The 23,886-nt window shown below is 41.1% G+C and overlaps 1 long non-coding RNA gene across 1 annotated transcript in view; it reads left to right on the top strand.

Annotated features, from left to right (window-relative positions):
• The window catches only part of LOC133092630 (uncharacterized), a 482,184-nt gene that overhangs the window by 178,338 nt on the left and 279,960 nt on the right, over nucleotides 1-23,886 (top strand). Inside the window, exon 2 of the long non-coding RNA XR_009701092.1 lies at nucleotides 22,658-22,722. This is a non-coding gene — a long non-coding RNA (uncharacterized LOC133092630). The remainder of the gene's footprint in view (nucleotides 1-22,657; nucleotides 22,723-23,886) is intronic.

The following is a 23,886-nucleotide window of genomic DNA, read 5'->3' as shown; positions in this document are numbered from 1 at the left end:
CCATTTTATTGTTGAAGCAAAGTGGAAAAGAGCAGAATGTGGTTTTTGCCTCGTGGTCGATCACGGAAATATAGGATTAGAAGGCCCAGAAGATCAGATGGGAAAAAGCCATGGCAGATTTTGCTGGACAGTTGAAGTGAGTGCTAATGCCAACATTTTTCTCAGCCTTGTAAGCTTTTCTTCTTCTTCTGGAAACAAACGGTTTCTATTTGTCATTTTTTGTTGTTGTGGGGAAATGTATCTGGAACGCAACCACTTAAACTCAGGGACTGACTTTCTGGTCACTAGGAGTGATGGAGGGAAGGATGTTGATGGTGAGGCTTTCTGTTCTGGAAGCAGAAGCTCAGAGGTGCAAGCTGAGTACTATGTGCAGACACTCTTCTGAGGAGGGAGGAGATAAGACGTGAACACAACCATTGTCCCTGTCCTTATAAAGCTCACAATGTAGGGGTTTGTCACTTTGTTGAATCACAGTGGCAACACGATGTGGAAATTCAGAGACTGACCTTCACTCAGGAGCTAAGAGAACCCAGGGGGAGGAACTGGGCTGGAGGTCTCTGAAGGCTTCTGAAAGGGCAGACGCTCTCTTCAAGATTCACGAGGGACACAGGGGACCGGGCCTGTGTGCAGTATAAGAATTTTTGCCAAAAATTATGATTTTCCCACCACCTGTTTTTTTCTTGTGTGTCACCTTAATTGTTGGTCCTGTCACCTGTTAAAATTGGAGGTCAAGGGGCTTCCCTGGTGGCGCAGTGGTTGAGAATCTGCCTGCCAATGCAGGGGACGCGGGTTCGAGACCTGGTCTGGGAAGATCCCACATGCCGCGGAGCAACTAGGCCCGTGAGCCACAATTACTGAGCCTGCGCGTCTGGAGCCTGTGCTCCGCAACAAGAGAGGCCGCGATAGTGAGAGGCCCGCGCACCGCGATGAAGAGTGGCCCCCGCTTGCCGCAACTGGAGAAAGCCCTCGCACAGAAACGAAGACCCAACACAGCCATACATACATACATACATAAAAAGAATGTAAGCAGACAAGAATAGCATTAAAAAAATAAAAAAAAATAAAAAAAAATAAAAATTTAAAATTGGAGGTCAAGCCTGAACAACTCCCAGGATCTAGGACAAAGCCTGATACATAGTTGATGCTTATTTAATGTCTGTTAAATGAATAAAACCGTCTTATGGGCCATCACGTGGTCTTGTGGGAAGAAAGTATGGATTTTGGGGGGGTAGCTAATTATTTTCTTTCTCTTTTTTGTATTAAAAAGAATTTTAAAGGTGGAGATGTGCTGTGTGTAATAGCTACCATCTTGAGTGCCTAATGTATGTGTGGTACATTATAGTCTATCGAATTTGATCTCATGGCAGCCGTGCAAGGGAGTTTATCCCACTTATTGTAGAGTGACAAAACTGAGGCTCAGAGAGAATGTCACTTGCTGGTGACACACACTGAGGGGCTGGCACAGGGAGTGTTTGCTCTCGTGTTGGTCTGAGCCCCCCACCTGTGCTTTGTCGCCGTCCCCCAACCATCTCATGTTAATGTTCCCAGCTGATTGGAAAGTCAGTCTTTTAAACAAGGGAATAAATGAAATGAAGGAATTTTATTTCTCATCAGATTTCATCTCTCTCAGAGAGATTTATGTCCCTGGATTGTATTTCATGGAGCCTTTTTACGAGTAGTGAGATTTATAGGTAATAATCAATAGAATGGTGAGCTGGGTTTCTGTTGCATGTGTGTACCTTTCACAAAGAGCAGGTAGGATTGTTCAGGGAAGAGGTGGTCTTCATAGTTCCCAGGCAGCCTCACTGAGCTGACACTAATGGCAGGAGGAGGAGGGAGACAGAATCCACCCTAGGAGGGATGCTTGGGAAATAGTGGGGGGCCAGCTCTATATCTGGAGAAGGCAAACCATCAGAGGAGGCCCATCTGTCAGGAGAGAGCGTAACTCTCACACCAGAATCTCCATGTGTATGTTGTTGAAAATGGATACCCATGAAGGCAGGCCCGTTTGGACGTGGGTACATTCTGGAACACATGAGGGACCTGAATGTGAATTGCTTTTGATGTCAGACTGTATACAGCAGAACTAGATGAAGCTGGGTTGCCTGACCCTTGACACCCACGCATTTTGCTCAGAGGTTATATGTGATCACACAACCCATGTGTGTTTATGTGTGCAGAACTGAGTCTAATCCTGTATCGTTGATATCCTCCTTTTATGTGGCATTTTCTTGCCTGTTTGTGATGCCTTGTTTAATTTCTGCAGGGCCTAAGTATCTAACAAGGCATCATCTGGTACAAGGACTTAAGCTCTTTTTTCTAGGTATTGTTATATTTGAGTTCAGTTTCAGTACCCGTGGAGACCAGAAAAATCTTTAAAAGGCAAAAGAATGAATTGCTAATTATGGAATTTGAGGATATTGAGAGAGCAGTGTTATAATTTCCAGGCCAAAGTGTTCTTCCCAGATGCCTTTCAAGTATGATCACAGAGGCCACTTGTTCTTAAACTTTGAAGTGCGTCAGAATCACTAGGCGGTCTAGTGTAGGGCTCGTAATCCAGACATGCAGGTTTGGAACAGGACTCAAGGACCTCAGGGTTTGAGAGCCTGCAATGTAGATGGCTGCTGCTTCTGCCTTTTTGTGAGGATTGGAAGTCATCAGTGTGAGCATGGGGGTGCACCTGGGTGCGTGCCTGCTTTGGGACCTAGACCAGCGTAACTTGGGGCTGCTACTTGCTAAAAACATGGCTCCTATCTCAAGAAAAAACAAGCAGTAGGCATTTTCCTTATTGACTGTGATTCCAGTACTGCTGCCCTTTCTCTGAGTCTTAGCAACTCCCCTGTAAATGTACTGTGGAGCCTCACTAAACTTTCATCAAATCATCCCCAGCTTCCTGATGGCTAGGAGCATCCGTGGTAGGATGTCATTATCACCACCCAATGTTTTTATACTTATGCTTTCCATAGCTTTTCTTATTCTAATGTCATAATACCCTCCTTCTCTTCTTTCCTTTTGTTCTTCATTCTTCTCTTATTTCCTTTTCTTCCCTTATTTCTTTTTCTTCCTTCCTCCCTCCCTGCTTCTTTACCTTCCTTCCTTGATTCCTTCCTTCCATTTATCTTAAGATAAAAAAATCAGCACGAAACTTAATGTTCTTAGAAGCCTCTGTAGAGTTATTTCCATCAGCCCGTATGTATTATAATATATACGGGCATCACTTGTGCATTTGTATTGGCAGGGCGTGCTTATAAACGCTGTCATAAACTTGGTTCTTCCATCCAGGATGGGAAAGGAGTTGTTAAAGACAGTTGATGAGGTGGCATCTGTTGGCCAACAGTTTTATGCTGCAGTAGCTCTGAGCGGATAACATTAATAGGAATCACATTTGAAAGTTGTAAATTTGATGTAAAATACTAAATTTGACAATAATTGCATTATAAAGCAAAAATTCTATTTATTAAAGGGCTCCCGTCACTGCCTCTCCTTTGTGTGAGGGGCTTGGAAATTCTTGCTCATACTTGCCCCTAGCAATTATCATGCCTTCTCTAAAATTCTGTTTTATTTTTCCATTTTCATAACAACTACATTATGATGTGACATATTTTTTCCAGATATTTTGCTTGAATAAATAAATAGGATATTAAATTCAACTGGGGTATTAGATTATAAATTAGTTCTGTAATAGGCGTCATAATGTTATTTAGATTTTCAGTTTACACAGACCTTGTAGCAACTCCCCAGAGCTATGCTACAGAATTAGAAGTAGATAGAAGTTGATGTAAGAAAATTGGTTTTTGTAATATGCTGATGCCAGTAGAGCTGTGCTGTGTGTAAAGGTATTTAAATGGAAGGTTCCTACTTACTTCTTTGAACAGACAAAAGATTGATAATGATTTCAGTGATTGATTTGTTGGTGCTAATATTGGCCATAGGTGAAACTAAAATATTTCTTTCTGAAATTAAAGCAATATTTATGTATGAAGGCTAAAAATCCAGTAGTAGAACATATATCAACTGTCCCATGGCTGGATGTTTCTCTTTCATCTGATTGGTATCATAGTGACATAATTTCACAACTGTTTCTTGGTGATCAAGTTAGTCTTTTCAGTTGTATTTCCCATCAAGGAAGATACCCCACTCAGGAGCACTGTGTGATAACTGAAGTTACTAGCAAGTGGGATAAAATCTCACTGAAATCATACCTATCACACACCAATGGAAGAACGTGCACATTTAATAGAAAATGTGGATGAGCCAGGTGAGTGCTGATAGCAAATTATAAAGAGAGCATCTGGGTAGGAAAAGGAAGTTTTCTTTGCAGCGGGTACTTTCATAACTCTAAACCAGGGGTTAGCAAACTATAGCAGGGACGAGGCAAATCTGGTCTGCTGCCTGTTTTTGTACAGCTCACGAGCTAAGGATGGTTTTTACATTTTTAAATGGTTGAATAAAAATCAAAAAGATGAATAATGCTTCATGATACGTGAAAGTTATATGAAATTCAATTTCAACATAGATAAATAAAGTTTCATCAGAACACAGCCATGCTCATTTGCTTACATAATGTCTGTGACTGCTTTTGCACTGCAGTGGCTGACTTGAGTAGTTCAGACAAAGACCAAATGGCCTGCAAAGACTAAAATAGTCACTATCTGGCCCTTTACAGGAAAAGTTTGCTGAGCCCTGCTTTAAACTAAACCAGGGTAGATGACTGTGTTCTCACCAACTCAGAAAGCCCCAGACTGGGGATTGAGTAGGAAGTGGATATCTTCTGCTTGGGACCTCTGGTTACTAGTGAACAGTGGTGTAAGGGAGAAAAGGAGTTAACAAATGAGAAAGATTGTACTCCTGAGCCTTAGTTAAAAAAATGCCAAATGTAAAATCAATCCAACTAACTTCTGTAGGGTTACCAGACCGAACTTGGATCTGCTTGCCTGCTGTGCAGCAAAACCAAGTTACTGACACCAGGTTGCGGCGCAGGAAAGTACAGCATTTGTTGCAGGTTCCAAGCAAGGAGAATGGGCAGCTCATGCTCAAAAGACGCAAAATCCCCGATGGCTTTCAGGGAAGGGCTTTTAAAGGCAACATTTGGGTTGAGGGTTGCAGGGGGCGTGACTTTCTTCTGATTGGTTGGTGATGAGGTAACAGGGTGGTGCTTCAGGTATCTTAATCATCAACCTTCTGGTTCCAACCAGCTTGAGGTCTACATGCTTGTAGTCACCATCCTCCACCTGGGTGCGAGTCTTCGTTCCTGCAGAAGAATTCAAGAATATGTTTCAGACTATTAAGTATATCCCTTGAAGAGGAGCTAGGACTCTGTTTTATCACTGAACTATTGTTTCTTGACTCCTTTTCCTTTGTTCCTGCATCCTTCACTTCCCTAAGTAGTAACTTCTTGAATCTGCTCTTTGGAGCTCAGGGAAGACTGGGAGACTAAAGCATTTTTCTACAAATAAGAAATGGGAGACACAGAGGGGCTTTTTTTACCACAGGGTCCTGTTCTATTTTAATCCCCCCTTTTCTCTGCTACTCCATAATCCCGAGGGGAGCAGGGGGTGGTACAAGAAAGAGAATAAAGTTTTGGATAGAGAAGTTAATGATGAATTCGGCAGGGGAAATCAATTTTAGGGGGACTCGGTTTCAATAGCATGACTAAAAATATCCTACTGGGATAAGCTCACTTCCAAGTTTTCAGAACTTTTATCTGAACACCAGGAGGTTGGCACCCCATGGGACTTACGAAAGTGCCCCAGGAGGGCAAAGTCTATTTTAGAGTCTTGTCAACTCTATGGCACTAGTGGAAGGCAGCTGTGGGGTGGCCAGGCCAGACCTGGGCCCAGTTGTCTCTGCCCCTCACTAGCCCTAACACTTTGGACGAATCTTGTTTTCTCTCAGGCTTCAGTTTCTTCGTCTGTGAGCAGAAGTGGCTCATCTCAATGACCTCTAAAGCCCCATTTGGTTTTGAGATGATATAATAGGTTTTGAGATGATATAATATCTCTGATAATAAGAACTATCACTAGCATAAGAAAGCCCCAGTCCCAGGAAAGGAGCCTCTTCTTTCTGGCATCTTTGTAGCTTCCTCTCTGCCTCTAAAATGCTGCATTTCATTGAGGGTTCACAAGTCTTGACATGTTTGTAAAGAAAGACACAGCAGGAATTCATATGCCTCGCCTTATAACAAACATGTGAATAACTTATATTTGGAATACAATCTGTCATAGGGGTGCAAGCAGAGTTTTAAATTTGAGTAGCTTCTGAAACGGGATGTTTTATTCTTCTCAAGCAGATCCCGGGGTTCTTCCACTTTACACCTTGAAGGAGGTCTTTATTGGAGAAGCTGCTCTCCATTTCCGAAGAATGGGAACATTTGCATTAAATGATGCAAGAGATGCCATTGTAATTTCATGAGAATTACCCTTTCCAGTGAATGTTAGATTAAGGACCAAGTAAAATCCCTTGAAAGTGGCTGGAAGATAAATTAGAGCTGAGCTGCGGTTAGGTAGAACTAAATTTTATTCCTTCCCTTTAAAATGGTTTTTAATTGATTTGGCATACTTTTTAAGTTAATAATGAATACTGTACCTGGGTCTGCATGATCACTCCTGTGAATTAGATCTATTGTGCTTGAAACAGCTTTCCCTTGCAGAGGATAGTGATTTTAATGAAGAGTCTTTGCTTATTGCACCTATGGAAATGTGGTTCATGGTGGTTTCAGACAGTTCTCTAATTAGCAGTCCAGTCTGTTCCCCTGAATATTTTCCCTGAAACAGTATGGAAATGTAGACAGGAAAGGTGCTTTATCATAATGCTGGGAGTTCTCCCCGACTTTGTAGGAAACCATGTAAATGCATGGAGATTTTGGAGGCGGGTGAGTCTGCACAGATGTGGCAAGGCCCCGAGATCTTTTTTTTTTCTTAAATTGGATAAATCCACGGATCTTTAAAAGTGGTAGAAATCCCTAACTCTGAATAAACAAATGGTTTAAATGTTAGAATAATGAATTTCACTTATTTTGGGGGGGCGGTGCGTAGGCAGGGTGGGAGGGGCATTAAGTTCCTAAATTAGAGCCTAGTGATCAGATGTCAGGTGTGGCAACTTGTAATATGAGTGGGGTTGTGAGTCTCGTGGCTCATATACTTGCCCGTCTCGTGGCAGGCGGTGGAGTTTCTCAGTCTCTCCACCGTCATCATTAATGGAGCGTGGAGTCTGGACACTGGACCATGCTTAGAGGCCATGGCTTTGTTTAGAGGTCAATGTTAAGGACAACATGGAAACAGATGCCATGAAAGGATAAGCCAAAGCCAGACATTCCTGAGAGGTGAAAATATAAAGAATGGGGTCTTCCCATTGACTCACAAAACAGAGTGAGTAAAAAGAAATGGAGAAAACATGGAAGGAGAGAGGAAAGGAGAACGACCAAATTTTGAAGACTGCAGTGTCCTGAGAGAAAGAAGCTAACATTTAGCACATTTCTACTCTACATAGGACCTTTGGTCACTATGATTAAGTTTAGGAAAATGATTGATCTGGATATTAATATAAAATGATAATAACAACCACTATTATATATTGAAGACTTACTATGTTCCAGGTGCCAGTCTAAGCATTGCCCACAGAATGATCTAATTTAGCTGCTATTATCACTCTCTGAGTTAGGTACTGCTATGTTTTCCACTTTTAAGATGAGAAAACAGAGGCACAGAGAAATTCCTGTCAGTCAAATTTGTATGGCTAGAAAGTGATAGAAAAAGGATTCTAAAACCCTGGAAAAATGGCTTCAAACCTCGTGATAGTACTGATTCTGCAGAGGGAATTGTGTTCACTATTTAAAGGTGGAGAAATAACTGTGCATTTCCTGAACTCAAATCAAGGGAGTCAGAGTTAGGGCTGAATTGAAGAGCTGCTGGTTCCCATAATGCACTTAGAGCCCTAACCGCTGCCTGCTCTCTTGCTACCCAGCTGTAATTAAAATTATCATACAGTATAATGATTTCTAATACATTTCAGAACAAATCACCATCTTATATCTGACATGTTGTTAATGTTTACTACCATAATTACTAATTTGAAATATAAGGCAGCAATTTTTATTAGTGTTTGGTTATGTATAATTATGTCAAATATGAGACTGCAATTTAGATTGAACTGTATTAGCAGTGATCATACAAAATGATTATACTGTATATTTGACACCCTGGATATTTGATGTTTCTATAGATTTTTTCCCCCCTCTAAACCATAAAGAATTATTTAAAGATCATCCAAGGTTATTTATAATGCTTTTCATTTAAGGAGTTTTAGAGTGTGGGAATATACATACTAAAAATGAAATGAATCACGGTTTAACAGAGAGGGATGGAAGTTACCTATCAGTGAATATGTGTGATGTGCCAGACCCTCCTGGGCACTTTGCACGTCTAATTTCTAATCCTCACAATGAGTATGCTATTTTCCTAACTAGAAACCAGTGCCCAGAGAATTTAAGAGATGTTATTCGTCTAGTGAATAGTGCAGCTGAAATTCAAGTTCATGATCTTTCTGGGAATTTTTAACCTGGGTGGTTTAAAAAGAGATCATTTTATGGTATGTTATTGTCAGAATGTGCTTTCCTGTAAAATTAGTAGTGTCCTGTATATAATGAGATGATGTATGTGATCCTTCCTTATATATTATCTCATTAAATAAGTTCTATTAGGTCCATTTTAGGGCTGGGGAAACTGAGACTCAGAAGTTTAAGAGTTTTATCCAAGTTTGCAAAGTTAGCATGAGAAGAGCTAGGATTTGAGCCAGGGAGTTGTGATTTAAGTTCTAGTGTTTTCTCGGGATAGATTGTTACCTCGGGATAGATGATGATGATGATGATGTGTTATGATGAAGGCAGCTAAGGATTACCTGCTAAGCTATTTACATTTATTATACTCACGTAGTTCTTGTGATATGCCCCTTTTATGGATAAGGAAACTGAGATGTGGAGAGCTTCTCCTACATAGTGGGAGAGCCAGGATTTGAAGAGAGAACTTGTTTGATCCCAGAGTTCATTCTCTTACTTGTTCATTCCCCACAGAGATAATAATCAAGTTATTTCTTGGGAGAAATGAGCCTAATTCCTTATCCTTCCCCAAGAAGACCCATTTTCCACTCCTGAATATGTTTTTTGTTACGTTTCCCTAAACATTCTCTATTTTAGTAACATATTTCAAATATTCAATGGTCAAAGTTTCTTCAAAAGTTAACATTGCAATGAATAACATTTCAAAAAACAAACAAAAAACAAGTCCAGAAAGATTACTTCCTGGTCCCAGTACATAATCAAATTACTTAAAATAAATGTTTCAGATTTTAAAAGCAATAAAACTATATTCGAGAGAGGAAACAGAGTAGTTACATATCTTAATTAAATCACTAATATGATTTGGTAAATTTCCACTCAATTGCTCATTCACACATACTTTTTTTTTAAAGACAGTAAGCTCCAGGAGGGCAAAGACTGTGTCTGTTTTGTTCACTGTGCCTGATCCTTAATATGGTCCTTGATATTTGATAGAAATCCATGAACCCATACTAATTAAGGAATCAATCAATGAAGTATAAATATTAGTTTGTTTTTTGCCTTTTTTTTTTTTTTTTTTTTAATTTTTATTTTTATTTATTTATTTTTTTTAAACATCTTTATTGAAGTATAATTGCTTTACAATGGTGTGCTAGCTTCTGCCCTACAACAAAGTGAATCAGTTACACATATACATATGTTGCCATATCTCTTCCCTCTTGCATCTCCCTCCCTCCCACCCTCCCTATCCCACCCCTCTAGGTGGTCACAAAGCACCGAGCTGATCTCCCTGTGCTATGCGGCTGCTTCCCACTAGTTATCTATTTTACATTTGGTAGTGTATATATGTCCATGACACTCTCTCACCCTGTCACATCTCACCCCACCCCCTCCCCATATCCTCAAGTCCATTCTCTAGTAGGTCTGTGTCTTTATTCCCATCTTGCCACTAGGTTCTTCATGACCTCTTTTTTTTTTTTTTTTTCCCTTAGATTCCATATATATGTGTTAGCATACTGTATTTGTTTTTCTCTTTCTGACTTACTTCACTCTGTATGACAGACTCTAACTCCATCCACCTCATTACAAACACCTCCATTTCATTTCTTTTTATGGCTGAGTAATATTCCATTGTATATATGTGCCACATCTTCTTTATCCATTCATCCGATGATGGACACCTAGGTTGCTTCCATGTCCTGGCTATTGTAAACAGAGCTGCAATGAATATTTTGGTACATGACTCTTTCTGAATTATGGTTTTCTCAGGGTATATGCCCAGTAGTGGGATTGCTGGGTCATATGGTAGTTCTATTTTTAGTTTTTTAAGGAACCTCCATACTGTTCTCCATAGTGGCTGTATCAATTTACATTCCCACCAACAGTGCAAGAGGGTTCCCTTTTCTCCACACCCTCTCCAGCATTTATTGTTTCTAGATTTTTTGATGATGGCCATTCTGACCGGTGTGAGATGATACCTCATTGTAGTTTTGATTTGCATTTCTCTAATGATTAATGATGTTGAGCATTCTTTCATGTGTCTGTTGGCAATCTGTATCTCTTCTTTGGAGAAATGTCTATTTAGGTCTTCTGCCCATTTTTGGATTGGGTTGTTTGTTTTTTTGTTATTGAGCTGCATGAGCTGCTTGTAAATCTTGGAGATTAATCCTTTGTCCGTTGCTTCATTTGCAAATACTTTCTCCCATTCTGAGGGTTGTCTTTTGGTCTTGTTTATGGTTTCCTTTGCTGTGCAAAAGCTTTTAAGTTTCATTAGGTCCCATTTGTTTATTTGTGTTTTTATTTCCATTTCTCTAGGACCTGGGTCAAAAAGGATCTTGCTGTGACTTATGTCATACAGTGTTCTGCCTATGTTTTCCTCTAAGAGTTTGATAGTGTCTGGCCTTACACTTAGGTCTTTAATCCATTTTGAGTTTATTTTTGTGTATGGTGTTAGGGAGTGTTCTAATTTCATACTTTTACATGTACCTGTCCAATTTTCCCAGCACCACTTATTGAAGAGGCTGTCTTTTCTCCACTGTATATGCTTGCCTCCTTTATCAAAGATAAGGTGACCATATGTGCATGGGCTTATCTCTGGGCTTTCTATCCTGTTCCATTGATCTATATTTCTGTTTTTGTGCCAGTACCAAACTGTCTTGATTACTGTAGCTTTGTAATATAGTCTGAAGTCAGGGAGCCTGATTCCTCCAGCTCCATTTTTCGTTCTCAAGATTGCTTTGGCTATTCGGGGTCTTTTGTGTTTCCATACAAATTGTGAAATTTTTTGTTCTAGTTCTGTGAAAAATGCCAGTGGTAGTTTGATAGGGATTGCATTGAATCTGTAGATTGCTTTGGGTAGCAGAGTCATTTTCAGTTTTTTGCCTTTTTATTTTGTTGGTTAGTATGTCATATAGATTTTTTTTTTGTCATATAGATTTTTAATCATAATCCTTCTGAATCTTGTTTAAAATTAAATTTACAAAGTAATTGATTACTAGTGGAGAAATTTGCGTCCTAACCAAGAGTGAGCCTTTTGTCTTTTGTTGATTCTCTCAAACTGTATCTTGCTCTTCGGATTGACTCAAAGCTGAAGTTAATGTACCTTTGTAAAACCAAAAACTCTTCTCTCTGAGGTCCTACTTGATAGCCATAAAAGCTCTTTAAACAAATCTCTCCCTGCACCCATGTTTTGTCATCTATGTATGAAGTCTGTGTCCAACAGAAGGGCTTCTATTATGAGTTTCTATTCCATTAGTGGTAAGGGGTTTGCTGGCTCATTCCCACCAGCTTGACTAGCCATCATTAGGCCAGTGCCTTGACCTTGCAAGGCTGGCGTTAAGAACTGGACAAGGCATGGTTTGATCATGTGTCATAAATGAGTGAACTAGCCGGATGCTGATTCAACTCAAAGCAGCGAACTTGGCAAATACTGGGTTCTCTCTTAGCATGCGGCATCAAATCAGATCACATTGAAAATTTACCTGCCCTTTCAGCCAAAATGGAAAAAACAAAATATTTTGTTTATGATTGTTTTACTGGACTTTATAGTAGGGACCCATTATGCTGGATTAAAAATACGTACATGTCAATATCCAGAACTTTACATTTTAATAAATCAAAATTACATTTTGTTTTTTTTTGTTTGTTTGTTTCTTTATTTCAAGTGCTTCTAACATCACAAAAATGTATGGGTAAGTCCTTTTAAGGGTCATCATGAAAAAGAGTCTTATAAATCCTTTAACCCAATTCTAAAATTGATCCCTTAAGAAAAGTTAAATATCACCATTTTTTGTAGATTGCTAGATCACCACAAAGATAATTCTTTTTATAGATACAGATGGCGCCCTTATGGAAATTGTATGACAGTAAGTAGATGCCAATAGAAAAAAAAAATGACACGTTGATTAGCTAATAAAATGGTTTTCAGTAGAATTATGCTTCTTTGTCTAATTTATGGTTTATTTGAACTTGTGATGCCCTGTTTTCATTTTGGCTTTTAATAAGTGTTCCTTTAAAAACTTTTAAAGTGTAAAATAATATGAATTTGATTGTCTTGAGCATAAAGTGCTAATCATCGATTAGCAGTGAATCATGTCTATAAAGCTTCCACCTCCTCACCCCCGTTCTCACCCTAAGCCATTCTTACGAATTGATGAAGCTGAACCAATTGCCAGCATGTTGAAAACACGGCACTAGACTGGCAGTTAGAAAAAAATGAGCCAATGAACATGCTGTTGGCAAATTATTGATATAAAAATAAATGCTCAGGGTATACTCAGGCAAGGAGTATGGGGAGGGGAACCTATGTTTACTGAGTGCCTGGGGTGTGTCAGATCCTAGAAACAGCCTCATATTTGGGACCCTGTTGGTGCTTTTTTCTTTTCTTCTCTCTGAGCTGTATTGTACCAAAAATAATTACTCCTCTCTCCCTCTTTTTAAAAAACATCAGTTAAAAGAAAAAGAGTGCAGAGGCATTTTATCATGGTATCAGGACATGGAAGGCATTTGAATCTTGGCATCCCATTTATCACGTTTACCACGCCGTTTGTTGGTGGGTGCGATGTTGAGAAATGTTGCCCAACCTCTTCGAAATGGCATGTGAATAATCCCGTAATCAGTGTAATATATGCTGTTATGGGAGTGATCAAGTCACTCAGCTTGGAAGTAAGATCCAATTTTTAAAAAGTGTCTGATGAATGCAGTTTCAGGTATTTAGCGGAGGCTGATGTTACCTGGACTATTTGGGTCTTCTGGTTGAACAGGGAAAAAAGTACTTCAAGAAACTGAAGTGGACCATTCTAAAAATATCCCGATTCAGGAGAGATTTTCCTAGCAGGCATGGTACGCAATTTAAGATTTTAAAATTAAACACGTCTGTGAGCTTTTGAATTTAGTATTGCCGAAAGCTGAGTTGGTTGGAAGTGAGGGGTGATGGTGGCCTCTGCTTAGTCTGAGGGAGGATTTGCCCGCTCCCTCCTCCACTGTGCTTTCCGGGTCTTGGCAGGGTGGGGTCTACCTTGTTATTCGAGTCTTCACTTAAATGTTTCTTCTTCGGAGCTGTCTTCTCTGAGCACATTTCCCCGCCCCCGGGAGCCCTCTCTCTTCCTCTTTTATTTTTGATTTTCTTCATGTGTCTTATAACCAATAGAAATTCTTATTTACTTGTTGGCTTTCCCTCTTCCAGGAGAATGTAAGCTCCTTGAGAGCAGGGGCTTTGTGTGGTCCATCCCAGTATCTTCAAGACCCCAAATGGCTGCAGACACCCTGGAGACATTGATGCAAGACTGACTGAAAGAGTGAAAGCTCCATTCTAAACCATTCTAAACCATGTCTTAGTTTTGACAAATGTAATGCAATTAAGTAAGATGCCAACATTAGGGGACGCTGAGTGTAAGGTATATGGGAAGTCTCTGTACTATCTTTGCAACGTTTCTGTAAATCTAGGATTTAGGATTCAGGCTCAGAAGGTTCCCCCCACCAGGTATACCATTTGCATTACTGATGGATTCAGGGAGCAGCACAGTCTCCCTGCCAACACACACACCAGCTTCTCCTGAGCTCACCTCTGGGTTAAGGCTCACCTAGCTGGTCCTGCCCCAGGTGGGAGGCTACTGCTGATTGGGCAGCTCCGGTTCCCAGCCGGGCCACCAGCCGGCAGCAGTCACGCAAAATGCTGCGACTGTCCCTGCGAGTTAAGCTTCATGTTACTTTTTTTTTTTTAAGATTTAAATTAGTTAATTAATTTTTGGCGCGTTGGGTCTTCGTTGCTGCGTGCGGGCTTTCTCTAGTTGTGGTGAGCGGGGGCTACTCTTCCTTGCGGTGCGCCGGCTTCTCATTGTCGTGGCTTCTCTTGTTGCCAAGCACGGGCTCTAGGTGCGCGGACTTCAGTAGTTGTGGCTCACGGGCTCCAGAGCTCAGACTCTGTAGTTGTGGCGCATGGGCTTAGTTGCTCCGCGGCATGTGGGATCTTCCCGGACCAGGGCTCAAACCCGTGTCCCCTGCATTGGCAGGCGGATTCTTAACCACCGCGCCACCCCGGAAGTCCAAGCTTCATGTTACTTAAGACATTAATTTCACAAATAACTCCTGCATCTTGGTTATGTTCTGTACTTGATTCGCAGGTCTTTAGCGGTCCAAATCCCATTAATGCCAGAGCCCTTGCACCAAGCCTTCTGTACTGACTTGGGTCAACTTCATCTGTGGGTTTGTGTTCCCCTCCCCCCACTTTAGGCTTCTCAACAACTCCTGCTTTTTTTCTCTCATTTGCTTTCTCTCTCTCTCTATTTCTTTCTTCCTCCCCTCCCTCCCTCCCTGTCTCTCTCTTTCTTTCTCTTTCTTTCTTTCTTTCTTTCTTTCTTTCTTTCTTTCTTTCTTTCTTTCTTTCTTTCTTTCTTTCTTTCTTTCTTTCTTTCTTTCTTTCTTTCTTTCTTCTCTCTCTCTCTCTCTCTCTCTCTCTCTCTCTCTTCCTCCCTCCCTCCCTCCCTCCCTCCCTTCCTCCCTCCCTCCCTCCCCCCCTTCCTTCCTCTCTCTCTCTGTCCATCCCTCCCTCCCTTCCTGCCTTCCTCCTGCCTCGTCTCCCTCCCTCCTTCCCTCTCTCTCTCTCTCTTTGCCTTGGAGAATGGGAGAATGTGGGTGATTCCTTCCTCCTGAGATTGAATTCTAAGCATGTGAGGAACAATCTTGGCCCAGTTTCCTCCTTGCCTACCCCTTCTGCTTCAGTTTTATCAAGTGTACTAATATTAAGTAAGATCTTCAGGAAAACCCCATATATAAAAATCTTCATGTGCAGGTAGGTAATTTTTGGACTAATCACTGGTGTACCAACACATCTCTACAGAATTTCTTTTCTTTTTTCCCCCAGCATTGATCTTCTGTTTATGAAAGTAATGCACGCTCACTGTGAAGCATTCAGATGATAAAGAAAACCCGGGGTGACTTTAAGTAGCAGGATTCCCCATGTAGCCAGAAGAGGATTTGGCTTTCAAGAGAATAATTAACAAAACTCGTTTTTTTTTTTAAATTTTTGAATTTTATTTTATTTATTTTTTTATACACCAGGTTCTTATTAGTCATCAATTTTATACACATCAGTATATACATGTCAATCCCAATCTCCCAATTCATCACACCCCCCCGCCCCCCCGCCCCGCCACTTTCCCCTCTTGGTATCCATACATTTGGTCTCTACATCTGTGTCTCAATTTCTGCCCTGCAAACCGGTTCATCTGTACCATTTTTCTAGTTTCCACATATATGCGTTAATATACGATATTTGTTTTTCTCTTCCTGACTTACTTCACTCTGTATGACAGTCTGAGCCCATTTATTGAAGAAAATAGGGGAATTACCTGTCCTGGGGAATGAGAAGTGTTCAGATGTTGCCGACACCTCCCCCAAATGCAGGGTGGTTCCAGAATAACGACTTCTTTTCTAGGAAAAGAAGTTGCTGTGGTCCAGTGGATAGGAAACACTGCCACCAGGCTTTCTTGGTTTGCAGAAAATATGCCCAAGTCTGCCTTTTCAAAGAAAGCCATCAGAACCAAAGACGGTATAGATTCCTTATCTTTTGATTCATTTATTCTTAGAGCAAATCTATATTTCCCGAAGTCGGTTCCATTGAATGACTGTTGTATAGGATTTGCCAAAGGGTTCCAGGGTCATATAAGGTGGGAAACACTCATGCCATTGTTCACATTTCTTGGAGCTATGTGATTCACATCGACGTATTACAGAACAGGAAAACCTGAAGTAAAGACCCATGTTGCTTCATTTCATTTGTTGTTTCTAAAACTTATTTGATTGTGGCCTTTTTTTTTAAAGTACCATCTGATATTCCATAGAACTACTTGGGTCAAAAAACAAAGAAAACAAATAAGCAAAAGCGTTTACTGTATCCTTACTCTGGGTGCACAGCCATTTGTTGGGGGCTTTTGCATTTCTGGTGTGCGTGTTTTTCCTGGATGAGAAGATGAGGGGGGCATGGACTCGTCTGTCAGTTTCCTCGTGCCAGGCACTGTGCTGGCCACTCTCCTTGCCTGACTGCATTTGAACTCCACAGCACCTGGGATCCTCACTTTGTAGATGAGGACCCTAAAGCCCAAAGCGGTGATGTAACTTGCTTACAGCCACTCAGTGAGGCAGGTGGTGGAGCTGAGGGAGGATCATGGTTGTGGACCCCGAAGCAGGGCTCTCAATGGTTCCAACACCCATGTCCTTCAACACAGCAGACACAGACCCCAGTGCACCCTTCCCGCTTTGGGGACCCTTTAGAGGCATTCATCAGTTGCCCTTTAAAAGAAACTGCAGTCAGATTGCACCATTACACACAGACCCCTCTTGGTGAAGACTGTGTACCCTCCACATGCAAATAACTGGAAATTAAGTGTGTGATGTGTATATATCCATATCCATATCTATTTATCCATCCAACCATCCATCCATCCATCTACACACACACACACACACACACACACACACACATATATGGCTTCCCCAGAGCCCATTACCGGGCCTGAAACATAGTAGGAGCTTGGCAACAAATATTTAGTGACATGAAATGGGGAAATAAATGCTATAATGAAGTATGAGTTCATGTCCTTACACTCCCTAACCTCCTCTGCTTTGTTTTTCTCTGAAGCATTCATCACCACTAGACATATGTTTACTTGTTTTACATTTACTTATGTATTTACTTACAGGGTGTCTCCCTACATTTGGATGTAAATTCCTTGGAAAGTTCTATAGGTCATTTATTCACCACTGTGAATCTAAGGAAGGTGCTCAGTAAATATTTGGTGAAAGAATAAATGGTTGAATAGAGGGTTTTTTTTTTTACCATTTGTTCTACTTTTCCAAAATTTCTCAAATGGATTTCTTTATTCCTCTGCTTCTTTCTCACGAGTAGTTAAAACCTACTTAGGGCTGTAAATAAAGGAAGTCTACATTCTTAGCTATTTCAGTGGATCAAATACTGAAGGGCTCTGGGTTCATGGGCCTGGGTTGTTTGCAAGACAGAAACAGCTGCAAAGCCTGTGTACAGGAAGGTGTACAGTCACGGGGACAGTATGCAAAGGCCACTTTCTGCTTTCTGCCACCACCCATCACTCTCCCAGCACAAGTCTCCAGGGCAGAAGTCCCAAGTTCAAAAAATAAAAATCCAGACAGCATCTCTACTTCCCATCCACTAAAACCACACCCCGCTGGGCTTCTTAACTCAGGATGGAAAATGTTTCAATGTAATTAATCTCCTTTGTAATCCTTTGAAAACCGTTCTTCTTAGAAGGGGTCCATAGATTACATCTGATAGCCAAAGGGATCTAGAAAGGATAAGGACCCCTGAAAAGCCTTGACTAATATAGAATGGGGGGAATATTTTTGATTAGTGCTTAGGTAAGGCAAAGGGTTGAAAAATGGGTTTCCTTTCATCTTTAAAGTTAAAAAAAACTATGTGTTTGTGCAGTATTTGCCCCTGCTCTCCCTGCTCCCCAGCTGTAGGTGGGTGCATCAGAATCTCTCTCTCTTTCTCTCTCTCTCTCTCTCTCACACACACACACACACACACACACACACTCACTCCACTCCTTGATGCCAGGAGTGCTTCTGATATCCTGCGGTTTAAGAAGGCAGGTGAAGCCCTGTTCCCGGGGCAGGATGGCCCTTGGCTACCTTCACTTCTGCGGAGCAGTCGAAAATAAACACGGGACCAGCGCGGGATGCAGAGTGCAGCTGAAAGGCATCCTGCCAAAATGTTTTCCAGCCGAATGGAATGGTAGAGATTGAAGCACACCCAGCCCTGACTGGATTACCACAGCCCCAGAAGCACTTAATCTCAACTGCTGCTACTTGGGATGGGGAGGGAGCTGGGGGAGGTGAGGTGATGATTGGGTGATTGAGATGTGTGTGTGTGCCATGGAGGCCCTCAGAAGCTTGAGTCTCCCAGCCTTGGGGCTGGTGCTGGGAATATGAAACTACTTGCCACAGAGATAAAGTGAGGGATTCTTAAGTATGGGTCTGTTGATAACTTCCCTTTAATTTGGATTCTGTTGTATAAAATCTTTGTCAAAACAGGCTTTTAGCACGCACAGCCTGGTGGTGGCAGATTGTGTATCAGTGGCTGATTGTATTCAGGGAATAAACCAAAGCTTTAAATAGGGATACATTTTCATAAATGGGTGTGTGCTGGGATGGGGAGGTGAAGGAAAAAAAAAGCTGAATTGTTAAGAAGGGATCCTTTCATAGCTAGAAACAGCAAAGTAGAAGGAGAAAGAAATGGAATAGAGCATGAATGCTGTAGAACCACCAGAAAAATATTACTACTGTCCAAATGAATGGTGTTTATCCAATTATATACTCGTATCTAACGTTAAAGTATTTGAAAAAATTTAAAAGCCCAACCTTGGAAGGAATTTATTTTCTTAGGCCACACAGAATGAAGCAAACCATAATAAGCAGTGATGAATTACACCCAAACTGAAAAATGAGAATAAACCAGGTTTTCTGCCCACCTGGGGTCCAGAGTCCATACGTAAGGGAAGATGTCCCGTGATTAGACATGAATGTCATGGTCATGAGAGTGACAAGATGACCCCACAGGAAGGCTAGCAGGGGAGTTGAGGATTGAGAGGCATGTGTGGGTCTGGAGAGGTCCAGCCTCTGAAGGTTGAGCCGTTCGCACTTCAGGCTGAGGGAGAAGGAGCGCCAGGGCAAGGATTCAGGAATGTGGTCCAAAGGGAGGTGAAGATCGATTTGCCTGGCATTGGTATTTTAGATGGATGGTAGTGATGAGAGATGAAGGAAACGGAAGCAGGAAGGTTAACAATGGAAACATTCTCTATTACCCAGAGACTCTCCTGGTAGGGTAAGATAAAGGGGTGTGTGTGTGCTGATTTTGGAGTGATATTTATGAAAACAGGTCAGAAAAACTGACAGGGAGGCAGGCATAGAGCTCGTTGGAATGGGAGTGCCGATGTCTCTCTGTGTACTTGGGATGTATCAACGCGTGTGCACGCAAGTAAGAGGCAAAATTTATTGGGGAAGCGTCTAGGTGGAAATTCATAGCTATTATTTTTGTGGCCTCTAGCTACGAGAGTTAACAGGTGAAGATAGTCTAGAGACCCAAAGTGGGAAAAAATGACATTTTAACATTTTTGTCAGGTAGGCAATTTAAAAATAAACTTGAATTCAATATATACCATTAATGCTAGAGGTTGTGTTATAACAATGCAAAAATGCCTTCTTTTCGATAGCAGTTAAAAAAAAAGGTATGTCGTAGGGGGGACTAGGAGCCATATATAGAGGAGGCATATGTGGCTCTGACAGCAGGCCCCACAAAGCTATTGAAAACATACCACGAGTCTGCCCTCCAGAATTAACACTATAACCTATGTCAGGGACTCACTATTATCCTAATATCTGCTTTTGGATTCTGTCCAGTCCCATTAGCGATTCCCTTGTTGATTGCTCTGTTACTCGCGAATGTTAATTGCTTCTAAATCTCTTTGGATGTTCAGATGCTTGGGGAAAAAATTCTGACTGGCAAAGGTGCGAGTTTTATTAATGTGCAAGTAAATAAGAAATCTGTTTAGAGGCCCCACTGAAATGTCTGTAACTCAAGATGTCATAATCAGCTGATGTGGCATCTGTCTTTGCATGTCTGTTGTATGTTGGTGGTGTGATCATGCATGGTGGTGGGGAACAAGCTTTTGGTGATATCTGTGGTGTTTCTCCAAAATTGGCATGCTTGTAGATATGGTTAGATAATCAACTCCTTCCCTCCGGGATTTCGTCTTGCTTCGTTGAAATGACCTCGCTACCTTTGAGATAAGCTTATACTTAGAAAGTGGTATGAAATCAGAAGATGTAAAAGTATAATTTGGCCCATCACCTGTATGTTGATCTCCATAGTTTCCAAACCGGAAGGCAGCCTGGAAATAAGCTTCTTAAGCTTTCTTATTTTACCACTGGGAAACAAAGACCCTGGAGGGTGAAGAGCTCAGGGCCACAGAGCAGCCCACAGCGATGCTGGCCGGAGAGCAGGGTTACCTGACTCTTGGCCCAGTGCTTGAACAATCAAGTGAAGGGAAAGTGCTAAAAATGGGTGTTTATTATATTTTTCAGAAACATTTCATTGACTATTTGTGGATTTTTTTCCCTTTAGGTGGAAAAACCTATTATGAGCCAATTTTGAGATGTATTTGTTAGTAATTATAATAGTATCCCAGTGAGAATAAAACAAGATGCAGGAGAAAGGCCGAGCACCCAGTTCAGCACTGTGATTCATTCATTCAACCAGTATTTATGGGGTGCCTTGACCTTAGGATTGATTTAGTGGTGAACAAAACAGTCCCCACTCTCATGGAGCTTATATCCTAGTGGGTGAGGCATAGGGTAACAAAAACAGGTAAAGACCAATAATGTTAGGTTGTGGGGAGCCTCATGGAGAAAGAGAAAGAACAGTAAGGGGATGGAGCCTGCTGAGTTGCAGCTGTTTTATTTTATTTTTGGTTTTTTGTTTTAGCATTTCATAACAGCTTTATTATGATTAACATGAAAGAAACTTCATTCACTGTAAGTGTACAGTTCCATGATTTTTTAGTCAATGTACAGAGTTCTGCAACGATCACCACAATCCATTTGCAGTCAATCTTGGCTCTCTCCCTTAGGGCCAGACAACCACTGATCTGCTTTCCGTCTCTATGGATGTGCCTTTTCGGGAAATTTCATAGAAATAAATGGTAACAGTGGAATTGTCGGGTGGTAAGTTTAGCTTTATGGTGAAAGAATGTTTCCCTCTAAGTTTTGGAATAAGACAAGGATATCTGCTCTCACCATTTCTCTTCAACAGAGTACTGGAGGTGAGAAAAAGAATTTAAAGGCACTAGACTAGACTGGAAAAGAAGAAATAAAACAGTCTTTATTAGCAGACTTTTTGATAGCAATGCAGCTATTTTAGATGAGTGTTCAGGGGAGAAATCACTGAGCAGGGATATGAACAGAGATCATGGAAATACCTGCAGGAAGCTTTTCCCAAGAGAAGGGAACAATTGGAGGGGCAAAAGACCTGTGATTAGGTATTTGGGGACAGGCAAGGAGGTCAGTGTGGCTCGGACATGAAGATAGTAGGAGAGATCATGACCCTCAAATCATGGGCTTTGGGAAGACTCTGGGTCAGACATTTTTAAGGAGACACAGTTTTTAGCATTTCTGTAATCCCAAGTAGTATGGCTCATAAACAGAGCCCAAACTCATCTTGTTGGAGCACATTCCCCAAAGGAACCATCCTTCTGGGACTGGTGTCCATGACTCACCAGGAGTGTCCAGAAACCATCAAATCTTTCCAGAGTGTTTTAGATCAGAGAGATTGTTACTGTATTCGAATCATTGAACCATAAGATTATAAGTATCTTGATGATGGGACCTGTGTCATACACATCTTTGTGTCCTCCAAGAAATCACATGGAGTGCTAAACTTAAACATAGAACTCAGTAAATACTGATTATTTGGTCAATGCGTGAATAAATGGCCTGAGAGTGGTAGAAAGGATGGGGTGTCCTAGAAAGGGTTGTTAAAAATACACCCTTCTAAAAATGTTGTTAGCGAGATTACTTCTGAAGCTTCTGACTTCCTTGGAATAATTTTTAAAGACAGGTCCATATGCTGACATGTGAACATAAGTATGTATGTAACAAACTGAACAGTAGTAACATTATTTTCAGGCCAAATTTTACTTGGATGATTGTATTTTGTCAATCTAATTTTTCCTCCTGTTTAGACGGATATGGGAGTTTTTTTAACCTTTTCTCTGGTATTAAAGGAATATTGGTCTCTGGGCTCTTTGGACCTAGTGCCGTTTAGCACTGTCTTACTCTGGGTAGAATGTGTTTAATACTTTGAGATCGTGGTGGAAATTGCATGGGAAATATCAGTCCCCAAGGAAAAGATGGGTGGTCAAATTGCCTTCTGACACGGAAGATGAAAGTTGTAATTCTTGTCCTCCTGTTACTGAATTCTCTCACTATAACAGACCAATAATTTATTCTCCTATTGCATTTCTATATCCCCATCTGCAAAGTGGGGGTAACACAAACTTACCCTCTGCCTTTCAGGTTTTTTGCGAAAATCAGTGAACTAATATTGGTAAAATTGGAGCCCCATGGATGAAGGGTACTTTGTAAGTATAACCACATTATTGTCATGTTATGTTCTGTTACTCCAAAGTGCAAATATCAGATGTCTGTTTTTTGCCATATTAGGGAATCAGTAACACCAAGTTTCACACCCAAATATTGAGAATCTGACTTATTTTGAAGACTTTAACATTTCTAAACTCTCTCATGGTTTGTCAATATGTTGGATGTAGAAGAGCCTGACCCACCCCTCAAAATATTTGGTTAATGTTTACTAGACAATTTGGAAGAATACATGTCTGCATATTGTGTAAAAATGTTGATATCAACCCTGGATATGAATGCAAGGTATCTGTATTTATCTTCCCTCACCTCTCTCTCCCTTTCTTTTTGATTTGCATTTAACTCTGTGTTTTGATCAGTCCATTTGTGTCTCAGAGAAAGGATTGGTTTCAGGGAGACACTGCATGTTTCACTGAGGTCAGCGATGTTTTGTTAATGATGAAACTGAACAAGACATTCCTTAGATAAGTTGCTAAGTATTGCGTTTTCAGACTTGGGTTTGGGGGAGGAGGCTACAGCGGTGAGCTAAGTGTGGATCACCCCTTTGTGACCTTGTGACAGCCCAGGTGACTTGGGAGTGGACTCCTGTCCATGGAATGGCCGAGACCTGCAAGCCACAAAACCCAAGAGCAGGCAGAAACTGTATAATCCTACAGCAGCTGCTTCAACTGATTTTCCCTGCTGAATGGGACATACTTTTATCTTGTTAGGTCAACCAGTGCTCTGGTATTGTGTAAACAACTGTAGATTGGCCAAAGACATGCCCAGCTTAACTCATGGTATATATTTTTTTAAACGGTGGCTATCACCCTTTAAAAACTCCAAACAGAGAGAAATTTTAAAAGGGTTGTGACTGCTTAGCGAAGCCCATTTTAGTGAGTCCCCCTGGGATTTCCAAGGCTGTAAGATCTTATATCTGGAAGGGTCCATGCATGTCTCATCTCTAGTCCTATTTCTTGGCCAATTCTAAGGATTCCATCTGATGGGTGCCCGAGCACCCCCAGATGCTGACCTACTACCACGAGAGGCAACTCTTTTCTGTTAGAGCATTCCTTCTTGAGTTGAACCCAAATCCACCTTCTGTGTCTCTTCCACGCTCGGGTCCTAATTTTACTATCCATCCCTACAAAGAACCAGTCTTCCTC

This window comes from Eubalaena glacialis, chromosome 5 (assembly GCF_028564815.1).
Source record: "Eubalaena glacialis isolate mEubGla1 chromosome 5, mEubGla1.1.hap2.+ XY, whole genome shotgun sequence".
NCBI classification, from domain to species: domain Eukaryota; kingdom Metazoa; phylum Chordata; class Mammalia; order Artiodactyla; family Balaenidae; genus Eubalaena; species Eubalaena glacialis.
This window is presented reverse-complemented; position numbering and strand designations above follow the sequence as displayed.